The sequence below is a fragment of the Oncorhynchus mykiss genome, chromosome 9 (genome assembly GCF_057628025.1).
Source record: "Oncorhynchus mykiss isolate SJ-2025 chromosome 9, ASM5762802v1, whole genome shotgun sequence".
NCBI lineage: Eukaryota > Metazoa > Chordata > Actinopteri > Salmoniformes > Salmonidae > Oncorhynchus > Oncorhynchus mykiss.
Genome location: NC_143030.1, coordinates 78,379,786 through 78,386,750, shown reverse-complemented (window position 1 = coordinate 78,386,750; position 6,965 = coordinate 78,379,786).

Below are 6,965 nucleotides of genomic sequence, written 5' to 3'. Positions count from 1 at the left end.
CATTTATAACTGTCACTTTAGTGTTAGTTTCCTTACATTTATAACTGTCACTTTAGTGTTAGTTTCCTCACATTTATAACTGTCACTTTAGTGTTAGTTTCCTCACATTTATAACTGTCATTTTAGTGTTAGTTTCCTCACATTTATAACTGTTACTTTAGTGTTAGTTTCCTCACATTTATAACTGTTACTTTAGTGTTAGTTTCCTCACATTTGTAACTGTCACTTTAGTGTTTCCTCACATTTGTAACTGTCACTTTAGTGTTAGTTTCCTTACATTTTGTATCGTTCCATTACATCGTTAGTTTACCTTTATTCCCTCTGTCCTGTTGGTGTGGTTGTTCCTGAGGATCGCTAGCTATAGTGGGTCATATTAGGCTAACGTATTACAAGTTGTGCAATAATTTAGGACATGTAGCCTATAGGAATCATTATGGAACACAGATCATATGTAGCAGTTTAAACCTGGAGCCTGGCGCGCGGTGCACAACGACAGGACCGTTGTCATTACAGTCCCATGATTCATGAGGATTGGTAGATTTATAGGACTACTGTTCAACCCCTATTGTAAACTTTTCTCACCTTCCAATATTTCATAGATTGAACAATTGAATATGGCAACTCAGGATGAATCAAATCAATGTATTTTTTGATTCACCAATATATTTAGTGTGTAAAGGCTCTCCAAACCATTCAAAAAAAGTTTTATTCAGAAATACTTTCCTAACCCTCCATAATAAATTAGATCAGAATATTTTTTTAATCTACCAGTTGGTGCTGAACAGGAGATGAATATGTGTGTATTAACATGACATTCTGTCATTGATCCCTGATATTCTGAACTGTTCTCTACATACTCTAGTGTCTGTTGAGAAAATTGACAACTAAGGATGAATAAAACCACAATTTTCTTGATTCATCAATATGTTTTGTGCTTAAACGGGGAGCCAATGAATAATAGTGGGCAGAGCCAAGCACGGGCTCGCGAGATCGGCGCGTTCTAACCTACATTTGCATATTTCTGTTAGGGAACGCCTACTCAAAATGCACCTGCGCAATAACTCAATTGGCCCTTGCACTCCTAAACAATGCCATTTTTAGAAACTTTGGCAAAGTGTAAAATCTACCAAACAAAGTCCACTCTGTTCGTAACAGATTTTAGTTTTGGAAACAAAACTGTATTGAGATCAATTGTTTAATCGATGAGAAAATTAGCAGAATTTTGGCCAAATATTAATCTCGCTCCATCTTCTCCCACTGCCGGCCACTGGGCTTCCTCTCATCACCATATTTGGTAGTGAGTGGAAACGCCACGCCATGTCAAATAAATTAGATTTATAATAAAAACAAATATGCCCTGGTAAATATTGTTCTACTTTCCGGTGTAACCTAAAACATCCTAGTTTGCTATGCTGCTTGTGTATTCATTCCCATATCAGCCAAAAATGTTTAACATGCTTTGGTCATGGACAAGAAACAAAGCACATGGGTAGCTAGTTGGCTACAGCAAATTCTACCATCTCACAACAGCCTGTAATCACTAGTTACTACTTCTAAACAAAATACCTGTTTGGGTGGATTTTTTTTTGTTCGGTTTATTGTTTCAACAGTCGATGAGATTATATTTGGTTATCAATGCAAAATAGGCTACTTTGATGAATAGCGTATAGATCAGATCAAGGAACCAAGCGACAACACGGTCCCCACGCTGCGGTCAGAATAATACAATTTGTCTCAATTTTCAGCTGGTTGGTTGAAAATATGTTTGGTCAATACGGAATACATTAGGTATTTCATTTGGTTAATACAGAATCAATTTGGCATTTAATTTGGTCAATACAGAATCAATTTGGTATTTAAATTTGGTCAATGTAGAATCATGAAGTTTCAACTTCTTGTCTAATCTGTACACAGTGTCTGTACACATAATCTGATTCCACCAGTATGTGTTTTCCAACCCTGAGGTTTGCACAAGGTGGAGGTAAATTTGAAAAAAAAAAAACGTTTACAAGCGGACGGCATAAACATGAATTGGGTAGTGTTTATATGGGTTTGTGTTATGGGGTTCCAGGTGGTTAGATGTAGCCCGAGGACCACAGAGAACCTTCCAGAACATATCCCAGAACATATCATACATTTAGTCTACCCCTTTCTCTGGAGTCCACAAGCTCGGTCAGGTTGGATGGGGAGCGTCTCTGCATAGCTAATTAGGTCTCTACAGAGATGTTCGATCGGGTTCAAGTCCAGGCTCTGGCTGGTCCCCTCGAGGAAATTCAGACTTGTCCCGAAGCCACTCCTGCGTTGTCTTGGCTGTGTGCTTAGGGTCGTTGTCCTGTTTGAAGGTGAACTTTCGCCCCAGTCTGAGGTCCTGAGCGTTTAGGAGAAGGATTTCTTCAAGGATCTCTCTGTACTTTGCTCCGTTCATCTTTCCCTTTATCCTGACTAGTCTCCCAGTCCCTGCACTGAAAAACATCCCCACAGCATGATGCTGCCACCACCATGCTTCACTGTAGGGATGATGGCAGGTTTCCTCCAGACATGACGCTTGACATTCAGGCCAAAGAGTTCAATCTTGGTTTTATCAGACCAGAGAATCTTGTTTCTCATGGTCTGAGATTCTTTAGGTGCCTTTTGGCAAATTCCAAGCGGGTTGTCATGTGGCTTTTAGAGGAGTGGCTTCCATCTGGCCACTCTACCATAAAGGCCTGATTGGTGGAGTGCTGCAGAGATTGTTGTCCTTCTGGAATGTTCTCCCATCTCCACAGAGGAACTCTGGAGCAGCTCTGTCAGAGTGACCATCGGGTTATAGGTTACCTCCCTGACCAAGGCCCTTCTTCCCCGATTGCTCAGTTTGGCCGGCCAGCCAGCTCTAGGAAGAGTCTTGGTGGTTCCAAACTTTTTCCATTTAAGAATGATGGAGACCACTGTGTTCTTTTGGACCTTCCATGCTGCAGACATTTTTTGTTACTCTTCCCCAGATCTGTGGCTCGACACAATCCTGTCTCGGATCTCTACGGACAATTCCCTCAACCTCATGGCTTTGTTTTTGCTCTGACATGCACTGTCAACTGTGGGATCTTTTATAGACAGGTGTGTCCCTTTTCTAAATCATGTCCAATCAATTGAATTTACCACAGGTAGACTCCAATCTAGTTGTAGAAACATCTCAAGGATGATCAATGGAAACAGGATGCACCTGAGCTCAATTTCGAGTCTCATAGCGAAGGGTCTGAATACTTATCTAAACAAGGTATTGCTGTTTTTTTTTGTTTTTTTATTTTTATTTGCAAATATTTCTAAAAATATGTTTTCGATTTGTCATTATGGGCTATTGTGTGTAGATTGCTGAGGATTTTTTATTTATTTAATCCATTTTAGAATGAGGCTGTAACTGTCACGGTTTTCTTTATGTGAAAGAGAGTCAGACCAAAATGCAGCGTGGCTATTGTGATCCATGTTTAATGGGACAAGGTAAACACGATCAAATACAAAAACAAATGAACGTATCACGAAAACCGAAACAGCCTAATACTGGTGCAAAGTAACACAGACCGGAACAAGGACAATCACCCACAAAAACCCAACACCAAACAGGCTACCTAAATATGGTTCCCAATCAGAGACAATGACGAACACCTGCCTCTGATTGAGAACCATATCAGGCCAAACATAGAACTAGACAAACTAGACATGTAACATAGAATGCCCACTCAGCTCACACCCTGACCAACCAAAACATAGAAACATACAAAGCAAAACATGGTCAGGGTGTGACAGTAACGTAACAAAATGTGGAAAAAGTCAAGGGATCTGAATAGTTTCCAAAGGCCCTGTATATCAAATCAACAACTCAAGCACACCATTGTGTTAACGTGGCATGTCTGAGGACTGGCAGCATTAGGTCAGTCTCCTGAATCAACATGGCGTTGTTGACACTCTGATGTTATTATAGCCACGTCCCATGAGAGTCCAGCAGTTCAGCCTGACTCCATCAACTCACTTAGGATGGAGATATGTCGCCCACAATTTAGCAGGCCGCTGTGTTACAGTCTGGCCGCTGTGTTACAGTCTGGCCGCTGTGTTACAGTCTGGCCGCTGTGTTACTGTCAGGCCGCTGTGTTACTGTCAGGCCGCTGTGTTACTGTCAGGTCGCTGTGTTACTGTCAGGCCGCTGTGTTACTGTCAGGCCGCTGTGTTACTGTCAGGCCGCTGTGTTACTGTCAGGCCGCTGTGTTACTGTCAGGCCGCTGTGTTACAGACAGGCCGCTGTGTTACTGTCAGGCCGCTGTGTTACTGTCAGGCCGCTGTGTTACTGTCAGGCCGCTGTGTTACAGTCAGGCCGCTGTGTTACAGTCTGGCCTATGTCCAGCTGGTTAAGGATGCTGTGACCTTTGTCTAACTGGGAAAGGATGTTGTGACCTATGTCCAGCTGGGAAAGACTGTTGTGACCTATGTCCCGCTGGGAAAGAATGTTGTGACCTATGTCCAGCTGGGAAAGAATGTTGTGACCTATGTCCCGCTTGGAAATAATGTTGTGACCTTTGTCCAGCTGGGAAAGAATGTTGTGACCTTTGTCCAGCTGGGAAAGAATGTTGTGACCTTTGTCCAGCTGGGAAAGAATGTTGTGACCTATGTCCAGCTGGGAAAGAATGTTGTGACCTTTGTCCAGCTGGAAAATAATGTTGTGACCTATGTCCAGCTGGGAAAGAATGTTGTGACCTATGTCCCGCTGGGAAAAAATGTTGTGACCTTTGTCCAGCTGGTTAAGGATGTTGTGAACTATGTCCAGCTGGTTAAGGATGTTGTGAACTATGTCCAGCTGGTTAAGGATGTTGTGAACTATGTCCAGCTGGGAAAGAATGTTGTGACCTTTGTCCAGCTGGTTAAGGATGTTGTGACCTTTGTCCAGCTAGTTAAGGATGTTGTGAACTATGTCCAGCTGGGAAAGAATGTTGTGACCTTTTCCAGCTGGTTAAGGATGTTGTGAACTATGTCCAGCTGGGAAAGAATGTTGTGACCTTTGTCCAGCTGGTTAAGGATGTTGTGAACTATGTCCAGCTGGGAAAGCAGTACAGCCCTCCAGGCTGAATCCACCACTATGTCTGGAGACCCAGCCTTGCTCCATGCTCTTTTAGTAGCCTTTGTCCTGTAAATCCTGGAATCCTTAGTGTCCGTTAAGACAAGGCATCCATTTGGCAGTTTTATGAAGCAGGGCGCCGTGTTTGCTGTGAAAATAAAAGGGATACATTTATATTTAATAAACATAAAATTATATCCATTTTAAATCACAGTGAGCTGACTGGATTAAATACGCGTTTTCATTCATAATTAACACAATGACCCTAGCCTATTTGTTATCAAGACAGTATTTTCCCTATTAACTTACCTTACTATGTCAAGTCCCCCCCCCCCCCCCCCAGCACTTTGTGACATTGGCTGATAAAAAAATAGCTTTATAAATACATTTGATTGATATAGTTACTGTAGTTACACAGTCTGTAAATCTCGCAATCTGTGCTAACATGTTACTGTAGCTTAATACACTGATTTTACCTGTTAGATATTCCCGATCGATGAAGATGATCAATGAAAACAGCATACAACAAAACATCGTGTTACATCTACCCCCCCCTTTTTTGAAAATTCTGTTAAAAATCGCGCAACTTTTCAGCGTCCTGCTACTCATGCCAGGAATATAGTATATGCATATGATTAGTATGTGTGGATAGAAAACACTCTGAAGTTTATAAAACTGGTTAAATCACGGCTGTGACTATAACAGAGCGTGTGTTTCATTGAAAAACGCAAGAAAAACTGCTCTCTGAAAGCAAAAAATAATTTCCATAAGTCACTTCCACCAGTTGTTAAAAGAGAACAGAATTTAATGGAAATTTGCCTGCACTTCATACAAATTCCGCACGATGGCGCCATTGTACTAATTTTCAATCGAATTAATTGTTGGAAAATCCATCTGTCTGACCCCAAGTTTTCCAGTCTTCACCCGGATGCAGTTCAGGGAGAGATCAGATTGCATTGTTTTTGAAGTGAGGACCTATTGAAGAGACATCGCCCTGTAATCGTTTTGATAGATTATAAACGTTTACTAATACCTAAAGTTGGATTACAAAAGGATTTCGAAGTGTTTTGTGAAAGTTTATCGTCGACTTTTTTAATTTTAAAAAATTACGCAGCGTTTAAAAACGATGAATTTTTCTGAATGACACTACTTCTATACAAAGCTATTTTGGGTATATATGGACCGATTTAAACGAAAAAAAGACCCAATAGTGATGTTTATGGGGCATATAGGAGTGCCAAGAAAGAAGCTCGTCTAAGGTAATGAATGTTTTATATTTTATTTCTGCGTTTTGGGTAGCGCCGTCTATCGCAAAATCTGTTGTTTACGTGTCGAGCTGGCATTTTGGGGGGTGCATGCTATCAGATAATAGCTTCTGATGCTTTCGCCGAAAAGCATTTTAAAAATCTGACTTGCTGGCTAGGTTCACAACGAGTGTAGCTTTAATTTAATACCCTGCTTGTGAATTTTGATCAAGGTTTGAGTTTTAACGAGTACATTTAGCATTTAGCGTAGCGCATTTGCATTTCCAGGTGCCTACTTGGGACATGTGCGTCTCAAGTAGATTCAAGAAGTTAAAAAGAAAGATGACTCGCGAAAATTACATGAGAGGAAATATATTTTTCCATGGACCTCTTCTGGCGTTTAAAGGTCCCGCCATAGCTCTATCCTCATTCGTCAATTCTTGGTTACCTCTTGGTTGCATTGGCGTCTCGGATTGGTTGGCGAGTGCAATTCTTGGTGGGAGACGGCGATCTGATTGGTTGTCATAACCAGACATTTCCTCGACTCACGTTTGTTAGGGGCGCGGAGCCTTCGTTTTTAGACAGTTACCTGTATAATGTGGATGCTTCTGAAAACTTCACGTATGAGTGATAAAAAATGGTTG